The sequence below is a fragment of the Rattus norvegicus genome, chromosome 6, assembly GCF_036323735.1.
Source record: "Rattus norvegicus strain BN/NHsdMcwi chromosome 6, GRCr8, whole genome shotgun sequence".
NCBI lineage: Eukaryota > Metazoa > Chordata > Mammalia > Rodentia > Muridae > Rattus > Rattus norvegicus.
Genome location: NC_086024.1, coordinates 79,471,307 through 79,488,113, shown reverse-complemented (window position 1 = coordinate 79,488,113; position 16,807 = coordinate 79,471,307). Strand labels below are relative to the sequence as shown.

The 16,807-nt window shown below is 43.1% G+C and overlaps 1 long non-coding RNA gene across 2 annotated transcripts in view; it reads right to left on the bottom strand.

Annotated features, from left to right (window-relative positions):
- Nucleotides 1-16,807, bottom strand: part of LOC120103538 (uncharacterized) — a 39,332-nt gene that overhangs the window by 12,545 nt on the left and 9,980 nt on the right. The window lies entirely within an intron of this gene.

The window sequence follows — 16,807 nt, the reverse complement described above, 5'->3', positions numbered from 1 at the left end:
TCCCGGAATTTACCCTTTGAGCTGCTGCAACTTGGTTGAATTTAGCTTTCCCTCTGCTAGGTCCATAGCCTTAGAGCTACATAGTCAAAACTGTGGGCAGTGACACCACTGTGCTCTGTGCAGGAGACAGGGAGAAGAAGAGGGAAAGGGTGGCTTTGCCTTACGGAGACTAAAAGGAGCACAGTAGTTGTTTCTGCTGTTAGTGATAATGATGATGAGAGTGATGTAACGGCGATGGTGATGGTGATGTGATGGTGATGGTGATGTGATGGTGATGGTGATGGTGATGGTGGTGGTGGTGGTGATGGTGATGGTGATGCCGTGGTGGTGGTGGTGGTGGTGATGGTGGTGTGGTGATGGTGGTGGTGGTGGTGGTGGTGATGGTGATGGTGATGTGATGGTGATGGTGATGGTGATGTGATGGTGATGTGATGGTGATGTGATGGTTATGGTGATGGTGATGGTGATGGTGATGGTGGTGGTGGTGGTGATGTGATGGTTATGGTGATGGTGATGGTGATGGTGATGGTGGTGGTGGTGGTGATAGTGATGGTGGTGGTGATGGTGGTGGTGGTGATGGTGGTGGTGGTGGTGATGGTGGTGGTGGTGGTGGTGGTGGTGGTGTGGTGATAGTGATGGTGGTGGTGATGGTGGTGGTGGTGATGGTGGTGGTGGTGGTGATGGTGGTGGTGGTGGTGGTGGTGATGGTGGTGTGGTGATGGTGGTGGTGGTGGTGGTGGTGATGGTGATGGTGATGTGATGGTGATGGTGATGGTGATGTGATGGTGATGTGATGGTTATGGTGATGGTGATGGTGATGGTGATGGTGGTGGTGGTGGTGATAGTGATGGTGGTGGTGATGGTGGTGATGGTGGTGGTGGTGGTGATGGTGATGTGATGGTGATGGTGATGGTGATGGTGATGGTGATGTGATGGTGATGGTGATGGTGATGTGATGGTGATGGTGATGGTGATGGTGGTGGTGGTGGTGATAGTGATGGTGGTGGTGATGGTGGTGATGGTGGTGGTGGTGGTGATGGTGATGGTGGTGGTGATGTGATGGTGATGGTGATGGTGATGGTGATGTGATGGTGATGTGATGGTGATGGTGATGTGATGGTGATGGTGATGTGATGGTGGTGGTGGTGGTGATGGTGGTAGAGGTGGTGGTGGTAGTGGTGGTGGTGGTGGTGGTGGTGATACAAATTGAACTGCTGTCTAGTCTGAGAAACAGAAGCTAAGTATTATCCCAAGTACTTTGCATGCAACATGTCATTTAATTCTTATTTGTAGAGCACTCCCTTTGTGTCCAGGCCAAGTTCCCGAAGCAGTTCTCTATGAGGTCTGTATACAGTGAGGGGGTGGGTTTGTGTTGAGAGTTGTCCATTGTGGAATGTACACGAAATAGAGCATTGCAGCACTGTGATTCTTCACTCTGCTGTTGGGGATGTTGTGAATGTGATTGAATGCTTGCTTTATGTTAATTGGGTTTCCAAAAATTAGTGAATGTGGTGCTGTGGGTCCCTGCCCTCAGCTGGTTCTTTTCTTTCTTTTTTTTTTTTAATTGGATTTTTTATTTACATTTCAAAAGTTTTCCCTTTCCCAGTTTCCTGTCCATGAACTCCCTGTCCTCCCCCTCCCCTTCTTCTCTAAGGGTGTTCTCCTAATCCATCTCCCTTCCTGCCCCTTCTCCCCAACATTCCTTTATACTGGGGATCCAATCTTGGCAGGGCCAAGGGCTTCTCCTTCCATTGGTGCCCAACAAAGCCTCTGCTGCATATGCAGAGCCATGGGTCTGTCTTTGGGTAACGGTTTAGTCCCTGGAAGCTCCGGTTGGTTGACATTCTTATGGGTTACACACCCCTTTGCTTTCAATCCTTTCTCTAATTCTTCCAATGGGGGTCCAATTTACAGCTCAGTGGTTTGCTGCTAGCATTCACCTCTATATTTGACACGCTCTGGCTGTGTCTCTCAGGAGACAGCTATATCAGACTACTGTCAGCATGCACTTCTTAGCTTGATCAATCTTACCTAGTTTTGGTGGATGTATACATATGGGCCACATGTGGGGCAGGCTCTTAATGGCCATTCCTTCAGTCTCTACTTCAAATTTTGTCTCCATATCCCCTCCTATGAATATTTTTGTTTCCCTTTTAAGAAGGACTGAAGCATCCAGACTTTGATCATCCTTCTTCTTGAGCTTCATGTGGTCTGTGGATTGTATTTTGGGTAATTTGAGCTTTTGGGTTAATATCCACTTATCAATGACTGCATACCATGTGTGCTTTTCTGTGACTGGGTTACCTCACTCGGGATGATATTTTCTAGTTCAATCCATTTGCCTAGGAATGTCATGAAGTCGTTGTTTTTGATAGGTGAGTAGTATTCCATTGTATAGAGGTACCACATTTTTTAATCCATTCCTCTGTTGAAGGGCATCTGGGATCCTTCCAGCTTCTGGCTATTATAAATAAGGCTGCTATGAACATAGTGGAGCATATGTCTTTGTTATGTGCTGGAGCATCTTTTGGGTACCTGCCCAAGAGAGGTATAGCTGGGTCCTCTGGTAGTGCAATGGCCAATTTTCTGAGGAACTTTCAGACTGATTTCCAGAGTGGTTGTACCAGTCTGCAATCCCAGCAACAATGGAGGAGTGTTCCTCTTTCTCCACATCCTCGCCAGCATTTGCTGTCACCTCAGGTTTTGATCTTAACCATTCTGACTGGTGTGAGATAGAATCTCAGGGTTGTTTTGATTTGCATTTCCCTGATAACTAAGAATGTTGAGCATTTCTTTAGGCACTTCTGAGTCATTCGATAATCCTCAGCTGCAAATTCTTTGTTTAGCTCTGTACCCCATTTTTTAACAGGGTTATTTGGCTCTCTGGAGTCCTTTGTATATTTGGATATTAGCCCTCTATCAGTTGTAGGATTGGTAAAGATCTTTTCCCAATACATTGGTTGCCATTTTGTCCTAACCACAGTGTCCTTTGCCTTACAGAAGCGTTGCAGTTTTATGAAGTCCCATTTGTCGGTTCCTGATCTTAGAGCATAAGCCATTGGTGTTTTGTTCAGCAAATTTTCCCTAGTGTCCATGTGATTGAGACTCTTCCCCACTTTTTCTTCTATTAGTTTGAGTGTATCTGGTTTGATGTGGAGGTCCTTGATCCACTTGAACATAAGCTTTGTACAGGGCAATAAGAATGGATCGGTCTGCATTCTTCTACATGCTAATCTCTAGTTGAACCAGCATCATTTGTTGAAAATGCTATCTTTTATCCATTGGATGCTTTTTGCTCCTTTGTCAAAGATCAAGTGACCATATGTGTGTGGGTTCATTTCTGGGTCTTCAATTCTATTGCATTGATCTACCTGCCTGTCTCTGTACCAATACCATGCTGTGAGGAGCTGTCCGAGGAGCTGTCCTCACAGATGTGAGGAGCTGTCCGAGGAGCTGTCCTCACAGATGTGAGGAGCTGTCCTCACAAACTCCATTACAAGATGGCACCGGCATCCGGCAGAACGCACCTAGTAAAATGGGCAATACGCAGGCGCCTGGTAACTTCCCTACTCAAAGGGACACGTACGTTTTGGTACGTCATCTGGCATAATTGGCAGCGACCAGTCAGAGAGTGACACGTCCTAGGCAAGGATAGTTTCCTATATAAGGGACGGTTATTCCTCACTCGGCGTCTCCGCATTGTAAGCTTATGCTCTCCCTCTCAAGACGCATTAAAGCTTTTCTGCAGTAGAATCCTGTGTGTGCCGCGTCGTTCCTGCTGGCGAGACGTAGCGCGGGACATCTGGTGCCAAAAACCCGGGAAAGACCTCGCCATCGTCAGCACCTTCGGAGATCCCTTGGCAACAAGGAGGATTCAGAACTGCAGTTAGATACGTTCGGAGAGGCAGCCCTCTCTTGGACTTTGGTCTGGGGTTGTCACCGCCTTGGGAAGGATTTGTTGAGGCTATAGTATTTGTCCTGGGAGCCACCCTACTCTTTATGTTCTGTTTTCACCATTTTCGCTGTTAAAAGGACGATCACAGCAGCTGAAGGCGCATCTCAGTCTCTCGTATATAAGTGAGGTTCGCGCAGCTCCCTTTTACCTTCGATTTTGACTGTTGAGGAACAAGGACGCGATAAGGCCGACGTAGATAAGCGGCACCGTCCGGGGAGGCGCGTGTAAGACTCCCGTACATAAGAGAGCAGCGTGTCCGTCTCTACCCTTTCACCTCACGCCTTGTCAGACGGACGTAGATAAGCCGCCGGCGTTCCTGGCCCATCATGGGATCCCCACAGTCTGTGGTCACGGCCTTGGAAACAGTGTTAAAGCAGAGGGACATCAAAATTGGAGGAAGAACACTTAAAAACTTTGTGAAGGAGGTGGAGAGGGTGGCGCCTTGGTTTGCCTGTTCAGGCTCGTTTACAATTGCCTCATGGAACAAACTTGGAAAAGACCTTGACAGAAAATTGGCGGAAGAGGATCTGCGCCTAGGGACCAAAGCTATATGGAAGCTGGTTAAGAATTGTTTAAAGGATGAAACGTGTAAGGCAGCAGTAGTAGAAGGACAGGCCACTCTCGAGGTAGTCCGGGAAAGTCTGTCAGAAACCGAACGTAGTGAGAGGTTGGGCGCGCGCAAGAAAAAAGACATCCTAAGAAAGAAAAAGGGCCCTCCTGGTAAGTCCGCAGACAAGGGAGCGTTGAAATTTTCAGATTCCAGCACTTCCTCCTCTACACATAAACCAGGAGGGGGAGCCAGCCTATACCCTGTGAAAGAGCTAGAAGCACTGAACCTTGACAGTTCTGAAAGCTCTGAAAATAAAACCTTAGACTCAGAGGAGGAGGCCGAGCTTGTGCTGTTAGTATTCTTGAAACCGCCGGTATAATTAAAACCACTAGTAAGGTGGCAGATATTTTCCGAAAAATCCAAATTATCCTATTAAATAGAAGATTCCCTGTATACATTACTCATATACGGGCCCATTCTGGACTCCCTGGCCCAATGAGTTCAGAGAATGATTTGGCTGACAAAGCCACAAAAATGATAGCTGTGGCCCTGGCCTCTCCTTTAGAGGCCGCTAAAGCCTTTCATGGCAATTTCCATGTCACCTCAGAAACTTTACGCTGCCGCTTCTCTATAACTAGAAAAGAGGCACGTGATATAGTCACCCAATGCCAACAGTGCTGCCAGTTCCTCCCAGTTCCTCACATTGGGGTCAACCCAAGAGGAATACAGCCATTGCAAATCTGGCAAATGGATGTTACTACAGTATGTGCATGTATAGACACATGTTCTGGCATTCTACATGCCACCCCACTTACAGGAGAAAAAACAACACATGTCATTCAGCACTGCCTTGAAGCATGGAGTGCTTGGGGAAAGCCAAAATGTGTAAAAACTGACAATGGCCCCGCCTACACATCTCAAAAATTCCGTCAGTTTTGTGCTCAGATGCAGGTTACCCACCTGACGGGCCTGCCCTACAACCCTCAAGGACAGGGAATCATAGAGCGTGCTCATCGGACGCTCAAATCATATTTACGACTTACTCGGAGCATCACAGCAAGTGATCAAGAAGGGACTGGGACTCTTGCACCTCCTCACTCTTCTTCCGTGGATGCCAGCAACGGTGCAGGGCGAGCTACGATGGGGAATAATGTCAACCTTTCCACTCCCGATGCCGGTGATATACCACTAACAGGGATTTAGGGTTGGCCTATTTACCTAAGGATCCACAGGTTGAACGACTAAAAGAAAATAGGACTATTCCCCTTAAGGGCAACCTTTGTTTTGGCATATTCAACAAAACATTTTTTGATCTCCCTTGCATTATGTTATATAATCAATCTTCTGCTTGGTTAAGGGAGGCCACATGGGGAACTGGTGAGGAGGACATTGTGGCTAACGCCACAGTTCTCTATGGTGGTGGCCTTACATTGCGTTAATGGTAGCTGCACTGATCTTACGCCCATGGCGATGCTACTTGGAGGAAAGGGCGAAAAGGGATGGTTGTCATTTTCCTGGATGGGGAACATCAAACCTGCTGCCTCTGTCTGGACAGCTACTCATATAAAATATCGCAGTAGTTACCCGCATGCCTCGCTTTATCCCGATCCCTGTTGATGCCCTGGGGATCATGACCTTATTTAGAGGAAAAAGAGATTTTGGTACTTCTGCAATTATTGCTGGCATTATTGCTACGACAGCAGTCGCTGCCTCGGTTACTGCCTCGGCATTGGCCTTGTCAAATTCGGTACAGACAACCCAAACTATCAATGATTTATCGGCCACCATCTCTGTGGCTCGGGACAGACAGGCCTCGGCCAATACTCAGATATAGGGAGGCCTTATGCTTGTCAACCAACGTATAGATCTGGTCCGAGAGCAATTAGACATTCTATGGCAACTGGCCCAGCTTGGCTGTGAGCAAAAACTCCCAGGCCTTTGTGTCACCTCCATATAATATGACAAATTTACTCGAGCTGCTAATCTGTCTAAGAGTCTTTCACAGCATCTGTTACAGAATTGGACCTCGGAGTTTGAACAGACACTTTGAGAGCTGAGAGCGACCATCATTCAAGTAAATTCTACCCGACTGGACCTGTCTTTGACGGAGGGATTGTCGTCCTGGATCACCTCAGCAGTCTCTTATTTCAAGGAATGGGTGGGAGTGGGACTTTTTGGAGTGATCCTCTGCTGTGGATTAGTGTTACTCCTCTGGTTGCTTTGCAAATTGAGATCTCAAACAAGAAAGGACAAAGTAGTGATCGCCCAGGCACTTGTAGCCCTTGAACAAGGAGCGTCAGCCGATATCTGGTTGACCATGCTCAAGCAACAGGTCGTCGGCTGGACAGCTCTTGCACTCCTAGAACCTCGGTTCATTGCACAGGATTAGAGTGTCCAGCTTGAGCAGCCCATGAGGGGTGACGAGCTTAGCATCGCACAGGGAAGTTCTACCAAATACGCTCCCTGGAAGGCATGTCATATTACATGAGGGTTTCTGCCCCAGTTTTCCCTCCCTCGAAAAATGGCAGTGTGACGGGTCGGGAGTACCCTGGGTCCCAACAACAGCCTAAGGGCATCTCTCTTGTACAGGTTCGCCAACTTTGTACGAGGATATGACCTCTGTCTTCGCCCTCCTATATATGGGTGTCCTGTTTGCTTAAAAAAACAGAAAAGGGGGAGATGTGAGGAGCTGTCCGAGGAGCTGTCCTCACAGATGTGAGGAGCTGTCCTCACAAACTCCATTACAAGATGGCACCGGCATCCAGCAGAACGCACTTAGTAAAATGGGCAATACGCAGGTGCCTGGTAACTTCCCTACTCAAAGGGACACGTACGTTTTGGTACGTCATCTGGCATAATTGGCAGCGACCAGTCAGAGAGTGACACGTCCTAGGCGAGGATAGTTTCCTATATAAGGGACGGTTATTCCTCACTCGGCGTCTCCGCATTGTAAGCTTATGCTCGCCCTCTCAAGACGCATTAAAGCTTTTCTGCAGTAGGATCCTGTGTGTGCCGCGTCGTTCCTGCTGGCGAGATGTAGCGCGGGACACCATGCAGTTTTTATCACTATTGCTCTGTAATACTGCTTTAGGTCAGGTTCTTTTATTGTTGAGTATAGTTTTTGCTCTCCTGGGTTTTTTTGTTATTCCAGATGAATTTGCAAACTGCTCTTTCTAACTCTATTAAGAATCGAGTTGGAATTTTGATAGGGGATTGCATTGAATCTGTAGGTTGCTTTTGGCAAAATGGCCATTTTTACTATATTAACTCTGTCAATTCATGAGCATGGGAGGTCTTTCCATCTTCTGAGATCTTCAATTTCCTTCTTCAGAGTCTTGAAGTTCACTTGCTTGGTTAAAGTCACACCGAGGAATTTTATATTATTTGGGTCTATTATGAAGGGTGTCGTTTCCCTAATTTCTTTCTCGGCTTGTTTCTCTTTTGTGTAGAGGAAGGCTACTGATTTGTTTGAGTTAATTTTATACTCAGCCACTTTGCTGAAGGTGTTTATTAGCTTTAGTAGTTCTCTGGTGGAACTTTTGGGATCACTTAAATATACTATCATATCATCTGCAAATAGTGATATTTTGACTTCTTCCTTTCCAATTTATATCCCTTTGACCTCCTATTGTTGTCTAATTGCTCTGACTAGGAATTTGAGTACTATATTGAATAAGTAGGGAGAGAGTGAGTAGCCTTGTCTAGTCGCTGATTTTAGTGAGGTTGCTACAAGTTTCTCTCCATTTAGTTTGATGTTGTTGACTGGTTTGCTGTATTTTCCTTTTACTATGTTTAGGTATGGGCCTTGAATTCCTGATCTTTCCAGGACTTTTATCATGAAGGGGTGTTGAATTTTGTCAAATGTTTTCCCACAATCTAATGAAATGATCATGTGTGTTTTTTTTCTTTGACTTTGTTTTTATAGTGGATTACGTTGATGAGGTTCTAAAAATTGAACCATCCCTACATTCCTGGGATGAAGCCTACATGATCATGATGGATGGCCATTTTGATGTGTTCTTAGATTCTGTTTGCAAGAATTTGATTGAATAATTTTGCATTAATATTCATAAGGGTGATTGGTCTGAAGTTCTCTTTCTTTGTTGGGTCTTTGTATGGTTTAGGTATAAGCGTAATTGTGACTTCACAGAAGGAATTCAGTAGTGCTCCATCTGTTTCTATTTTGTGGAATAGTTTGGACAGTATTGGTATGAGGTCTTCTATGAAGGTCTGATAAAATTCTGCACTAAATCCATCTTGTCCTGGGTTTTTTTGGTTGGGAGACTTTTAATAGCTGCTTCTATTTCTTTAGGAGTTGTGGGATAGTTTAGATGGTTTATCTGATCCTGACTTGACTTTGGTACCTGGTATTTATCTAGAAAATTGTCCGTGTCCTTCAGATATTCCAATTTTGCTGAATATAGGCTTTTATAGTAGGATCTGATGAGTTTTTCTAATTTCCTCGGCTTCTGTTGTTATGTCTCCCTTTTCATTTCTGATTTTGTTAATTTGGATACTGTCTCTGTGTCCTCTGGTTAGTCTGGCTAAGGGTTTACCTATCTTGTTGATTTTCTCAAAGAACCAGCTCCTGGTTTTGTTGACTCTTTCTATAGTCCTTCTTGTTTCTACTTGGTTGTTTTCAGTCCTGAGTTTGATTATTTCCTACTTTCTACTCCTTTTGAGTGTATTTGCTTCTTTTTGTTCTAGAGCTTTTAGGTGTGTTATTAAGCTGCTAATGTATGCTCTCTCCTGTTTCTTTCTGGAGACACTGAGAGCTATGAATTTTCCTCTTAGCACTGCTTTCATTGTGTCCCATAAATTTGGGTATGTTGTACCTTCATTTTCATTAAATTCTAAAAGTTCTTTCATTTCTTTCTTTATTTCTTCCTTGACCAAGTTATGATTGAGTAGAGTGTTATTCAACGTTCATGTTTATGTGGGCTTTCTGTCATTTTTGTTGTTATTGAAGACCAGCCTTTGTCCGTGGTGATGTGATAAGATGCATGGGATTATTTCAATCTTCTTGTAACTGTTGAGGCTTGTTTGTTACCGATTATATGGTCAATTTTGGAAAAGGTACCAAGAGGTGTTGAGAAGAAGGTATATTCTTTTGTTTTATAATGAAATGTTCTGTAGATATCTGTTAAGTCCTTTTGGTTCATAACTTCTGTTAGTTTCTCTATGTCTCTGTTTAATTTCTGTTTCCATGATCTGTTCATTAATGAGAGTGGGGTGTTGAAATCTCCTACTATTATTGTGTGAGGTGCAATGTGTGCTTTGAGCTTTAGTAAGGTTTCTTTTATGAATGTAGGTGCCCTTGTATTTGGAACATAGATGTTTAGTATTCAGAGTTCATCTTGGTGGATTTTTCCTTTGATGAATATGAAGTGTCCTTCCTTATCTTTTTTGATAACTTTTGGTTGAAAGTCTATTTTATTCGATATTAGAATAGCTACTCCAGCTTGTTTCTTCTGACCATGTGCTGGGAAAGTTGTTTTCCAGCCTTTTTCTCTGAGGTAGTATCTGTCTTTGTGTCTGAAGTGTGTTTCCTGTAGGCAGCAAATTGCTGGGTCCTCTTTTCGTATCCAGTCTGTTAGTCTATGTTTTTTTATTGTTAAGAGATATTAACATATAGTGATTGTTGCTTCTTGTTATTTTTGTTGTTAGAGGTAGAATTATGTTTGTGTGTCTCTCTTCTTTTGGTATTATTGCAAGGAGATTTCTTTCTTGCTTTTTCTAGGGTGTAGTTTCCCTCCTTGTGTTGGAGTTTTCCATCTATTATCCTTTATATGGCTGGGTTTGTAGAAAGATATTGTGTAAATTTGATTTTGTCATGTAATATCTTGGTTTCTCCATCCATGTTAATTGAGAGTTTTGCTGGATATAGTAGCTTGGGCTAGCATTTGTGTTCTCTTAATGTCTGTATGACATCTGTTGAGGATCTTCTGGCTTTTCTAGTCTCTGGTGAGAAGTCTGGTGCAATTCTTATAGGTCTGCCTTTATATGTTACTTGACCTTTTTCCCTTACTGCTTTTAATATTCTTTCTTTGTTTTGAGCATTTGGTGTTTTGACTATTATGTGATGGGAGGAATTTCTTTTCTGCTCCAATCTATTTGGAGTTCTATAGGCTTCTTATATGTTTATGGGCATCTCTTTAGGCTAGGGAAGTTTTCTTCTATAATTTTGTTGAAAATATTTACTGGCCCTTCAAGTTGAGAGTCTTCACTCTCTTCTATACCTATTATCCTTAGGTTTGATCTTCTCACTGTGTCCTGGATTTCCTGGACGTTTTGTGCTAGGAGCTTTTTTGCATTTTAAATTTTGCATTTTAAATCTTTGGTGGTTGTGTCAATGTTTTGATGGTATCTTCTGCCCCTGACATTCTCTCTTTTATCTCTTGTATTCTGTTGGTGATGCTTGCATCTATGATTCCTGATCTCTTCCCTAGGTTTTCTATCTCCAGGGTTGTCTTCCTTTGTGCTTTCTTTATTGTTTCTATTTCCATTTTTAAATCCTGGATGACTTTGTCCATTTTCTTCACCTATTTGGTTGTGTTTTCCTGTAATTCTTTTAGGGGTTCTTTGAGGGATTTTTGTGTTTCCTCTTTAATGGCTTCTATTTGTTTACTTGTGTTGTCCTGTATTTCTTTAAGGGAGTTATTTATGTCCTTCTTAAAGTCCTCCATCATCATCATAAGATGTGATTTTAAATCCAAATCTTGTTTTTCCGGTGTGTTTGAAAATCCAGTATCTTCGTTGGTAGGAGAACTGGGCTCTGATGATGCCAAGTACTCTTGGTTTCTGTTGCCTAGGTTCCTACACTTGCCTCTCTGGTGTTAGCTTGTCTTGCTGTCTCTGATAGTGGTTTGGTCCTCCTGTAGGCCTGTGTGTCAGCACTCCTGTAGACCTGTTTTCTTTCAGCGGGATCTGGGGACAGAGAGCTCTGCTTTTGGGTGTGTAGGCACTCCTGGCGACTGGCTTTCAACTCTTGGCACAGTTAGAAACAGGAAGGGTCCTGTCCCTGACTGCTCCTAGGTCCCTGTGTCCAGTGGGCATAGATGGCATGAAGCAATTTCCTCTTGGGTCAGGAATGTGGGCAGATAGTATTAGTCTCTTCTGAGTTCTTAGGAGTGTCCACACTTCTGAGGGTCCAGCTCTCTCCCTCACAGGATTTGGGTGCAGGGAGCTGTGGGACTGGTTCAGTTCAGTTCTAGGCAAAGCCAGAAACCTGGAGGTTTCTGCCACTGACTGCTTCTATATTCCTGTATCCAGAGGCACTATGCAGTTTCCTCTTGAGCCAGGAGGAATGTGGGCAGAAGGGGGCAGAAGTGGGCAGAAGTGTTGGTCTGTCCTGAGGTCTTAGGATTGCCTGCACTTCTGAGGGTTAAGCTCTTTCCCCCACGAGAATTGGGTCTTGGGAGCTGTGGAATCAGTTCAGTTCCCCTCAGTTGGTTCTTATTGGTAAATAAACTTATTTTCGGCCAATGGCTGGGCAGTGAAACAAGGGTGGGATTTTAGATTTCATTGGAAAGGGAATCAAGGGTGAAGAAGGATTTAGAATCAGATCTAGGCTTGAGAGTGGCAGGAAGAGAGGCATACCAGCCCCAGGGGGACCCCTGTTGGGTCTAGGGTAGTAAAGATGGAATATAGATTTTAGTAAGTAATATCTCACAAATATTAGAGAGGAAGCATTAGCAACATGAAAGTTTGGGAGTGGCCCAACCATTGAGCTGTTTAAGGCACATTAAAATAGAAGGCTGCGTGTGGGTATGCGTATGCTTGTGCGTGTATCTCTCTCTCTCTCTCTCTCTCTCTCTCTCTCTCTCTCTGTGTGTGTGTGTGTGTGTGTGTGTGTGTGTGTGTGTGTGTGTGTTTTGAGAATCCAGTTCATTGGGGCAGATAACAAGGAACTCACACCACTGTCACCACTGTTGCCGCCACTGCCACCAGCAATTAGAGCACATTAACCAACTACAACTTCAAGGAGAAACTGTAATTCTCTTCCATGTCTATTTTGTTTTTGTTTCTTTGGGACCACAGATTGGCCTCAAATTCCCTATTTTCTTGCCTCAGTTTCCATAAGTGCTGGCATCATGAGATTCAACCATCACATGTGAGTCTTTCCTTCTGACTTGGTGAATTCCTACTCATCCTTCAACATTCAGTTCAAACATCACCACTGTGGAGTCTTCCATACAAAAAAGGGCACAGAACTCTCTTGATCAGATAAACTTAGGGTTAATGTAGCAGCAAATGCAGACAATCATGTGCCAGCACTCCTGGGATATTCAAAGCTCTTTCTTCCATGTCAATACCAGCATGTTCTGTCTGTGGAAGATGGGCATCATTTCCATAAAGAATTGCTTTATACATGCAATATGCAAAGCCAGGTGATGTTTCTTAAACACAACATTAAAAGCTATCATGTGGTTTATTAAAGCATCAGTTTTGTTCAGTCACCAGAATAATTAGGATACTCCAAAATCATAGTAATTAGCTGATGAATGATGTTAAATATCTCAACAATGATCTTATTTCATTATGAAAAAGTTTAACTACAAAGCCTAAAGGATTTTATAATGGACATCCATTTATCCACATCTAGATTTTACTATCATATAATTACTATACTTTTTCTAACAATACACAAATTTATTAGCTATTTCTCCCCATTTTATCTTTTGAAGCATTTCAAAGAGTTAACTATAGCTATTAGTAGAATAAGAACATCATTAATTGTAGTTCAAGTTTTAAATGTTCCATTTTTAAAGTAGCATTTGCACACAACTGATGCACGGTGCAAGTGCATTGTGCTTGACAAATGCACGCACTTGCATAGCCTAAGCGCTAGGGTGTGGAGGATTAGCCAGCGAGTACCAGCATCACAGGACCCTGTTAACCTGTTCCCATCCCCTATCAATAAAAAAAAAACTTCAGTATAATTCCAACAACTCACTATATTTACTTCCTATTACTAATAATGTGCCCAGAATCTTACAGTGCATAAAATTCACCCAATTAGATTAAGTTTTGCTTTGCACTTGCCCCTGACATCTGCTAAGGAAGAATATGGCTAGCTTTATGCTTTGTCATTAACAGCATCCTCTCTCTTGCTTTTGTTTGTTTGTTGGTTGGTTTTTGTTTTGTTTTGTTTTGTTTTCTGAGACAGGTTTTCTGACTGTCCTGGTACTTGCTCTGTAGACCAGTTTAGCCTGGAACTCAGAGATCTGTCTGCCTCTGCCTCCCAAGTACTGAAATGGAAAGTGTGCACCAATACAGGGTTTCACACTTTATCCCCTAAACTGGTTTAGAACTCATCACAATCCTCTTGTCCCTGCTCAAATTCTTGAATTCCAGGAGAGAGCCATCATGCTTGGACGTTAATGACATAGTCTTTGCAAGATTACCAAACAAAATCCAAATATCATTTTTTGCTTATACATTTGTCTAAATCATGATGAATCTAAAAAAATAAATACCATTCTCTATATGATTTAGCATTTATAGTTCAAGGTTGCACAATACATAAAGACAATAAAATGATTACTATAGTGAAATGAGCAAACATAATCATCTTTCAATTTGTAGCATGTGTATTGTGTGTGTGTGTGTGTGTGTGTGTGTGTGTGTGCATGTGTGTACCTTTAGGAAAAAAATCTTTGCTACAATACGCTAACATTTGTTACTGTACTCCTATTGTATTTTAGATCTCTGGATGTATTCATCTATATCTGCCACTTTGTTTCCTTTGATATACATTTCCCCATTTCTTCTCCTCACCCTACCTCAAAAAGTTAGTTTTATTCTCTGTCTCTGTAAATTTGCATTTATATAAATGGTATAACTCAAAGTCCCTTGGGAAACTTTATTCAGTCTCATTCCTGTAATTTGGGAACACGATGACAGAAGGGAGCTGTCCATACTCCTCAGACCGTTCCTCTCTAAGGCAGTTCTCCCACCTCTTTCACTACTGACATTTTTGCCATTTTACCTCAGTGTTGGAAAGGAAGGATAATATTCCAAAGAGCTGCTGTTCAGTTGGGTTGTAGATGAGCTCTAGGAAAGGATGTGTTACTGACAAGAACTCTCCTGCAGCTGAAATAGAATGAGTAAGGCAGAGCATGTGTCTCCACTTGGGTTTGGACTAGAAAAACACCAGAGGAGAGAAAGGAGCAGAAAGATAACAGTAAAGGTGGAAGGAGCATTTAAGGGGATTGCCTTCATTGCCTTATACACGTATCTTCCAGCACTTATTGTCAGTCCCTGCATGCTGAGGGCTGCTCAGACACCCCACAGTGACCTTTCTGTTTGTCCCCTGTATGCAGCTCACTCACTAAGGCCCAGAATCTTTGGCTTCTTCCTGTCCCCACTACCAATGGGGTATGAGAGAGTTTTCTCACTGCTCCAGTCAGAGAGCGAGACAGGTAAACAGTGGAGCTGAAACAATCTAGCACCATACAGCACTGTAATTCTGACGGTGTTCCTCTGTGGTTGGTACAATCATTGCTTGAGGATAGAAAACTATACACTTCCAATGTGCAATGGAAGCACATCCATTTTCAACATCATAGCTTAACATCCATACCAGCTCTAATGAATGTAACCAATTGCTAATTGAGCTGTGAATCGTCTGCCTTTGAAACCACTTTGAATAGACACTGTAATATACATTAGGGATGTCGTATATACAATGTTATAATTGTTCAAGGAACTTACTTTCAACATTTGAATTGGTTAACAGGTTAATTAATGCACCAAATTGGGAACAATGGTACCACTCCAAGTCATCAAACGCCCAAGACTGATAACTTCAGAAAGATGTTCTCTTTGATCTTAGTTACCCAGTCTTTGCCTTTTGAAGTACAATGGTTCTTCTTTTATTTCAGACAAAACTGTTGGAAATGAACTCTTTACTTTCATTAATATTTCTAAAAAGAAACTGGGCAATGCCTTTAATCCCAACACTCAGAGGCAGAGACAGGTGGATTTTTGTGAGTTTGAGGACAGCCTTATTCACAGAACAAGTTCCAGGACAACCAGGGCTACACTGACAGAGAAATTCTGTTTCAAAAAACAAAACAAAAGAAAGAAAGGAAGAAAGGAAGGAAAGAAGGAAGGAAGGTAGGAAGGAAGGAAGGAAGGAAGGAAGGAAGGAAGAACTTTTCAGAGAGATACAACCACAGAGTTCAATTTTACTTCAAGATCCTCAGTCAGCCTCCCTCCTTTTTTTTTTTTTTTTTTTTGGTTCTTTTTTTCGGAGCTGGGGACCGAACCCAGGGCCTTGCGCTTCCTAGGTAAGCGCTCTACCACTGAGCTAAATCCCCAGCCCCGTCAGCCTCCCTCTTAACCTCACTGTGTCCAACCCACTCCCTCCAACACAGCACACCTCACCTTCTTGTATTTGAGACTTTCCCAACAAGACAATGAGCTGACCCGGTCTCAGTTCAATCTCAGAATTAGAAGGTCCTATGCAATGCAGGATTGATGAAAGCTACAGATCTCTGGTTGATGGCAATAGGGTGAGCTCACTGCGTAGCTCAGAGCAAGCAATTGATAAGCCACAATGGAGGAAATGAGGGCCAGTGGGAACTTTACAACAATCTCTGCTCCCAAAGGACTTCTGATCTTCTTGGGTAGTCAGAAAGCACTTGCATGTGCCAAGGAAACTCTGAGAACAACTTTTCAAGACATACCACTTAGTACATCCCAGAAAGGCCAATGAGCAGCTCTAGAACTACAGGAAGTCAATTTATAAAAAAAAATTGCCCAGGGAAGAGGACTTTGAACTTAATTCAACAGTAGAAGATTATAGCAAAGGCTGAACAAAAAGAGAGGCGAAGGAACAGGGGCAAGACAACTGAGTGGATGGAGCAAAATATTCATTCATCAATAGTGAAAAGGTAGAGCAGTGAGGTGTTTTAAGGGCCATGGTGTGGGGACATTGTGAGTATATCCTGGTTATGAAGAATCACAGGGAAACAGTCTTTTTTGTGGTTGGCTTTGGATCAGCCGACTTGGACTTAACTCTGGCTTCTCATTGGCCATGTGACTTTACTTATTCTTAACTCTCACTTCCTATCATCTTGAAGATAGGAAGAAGACAAGTGGTGACTTTCTAGATCAGGGCTCTTAACTCAGCTGTCCCTAGTTCAGCAGCACAGCTCCTAGGATCTCCAGCTCCATGCCAGACAGACCGAATCAAACACTCAGGGTGAGGTGGGGACCAATACTACGATTTAACACCTCTGAGGTGATTCTAATGTTTGCTAAGATTTGAGAGCCACTGTTATAGGGTAAGCATT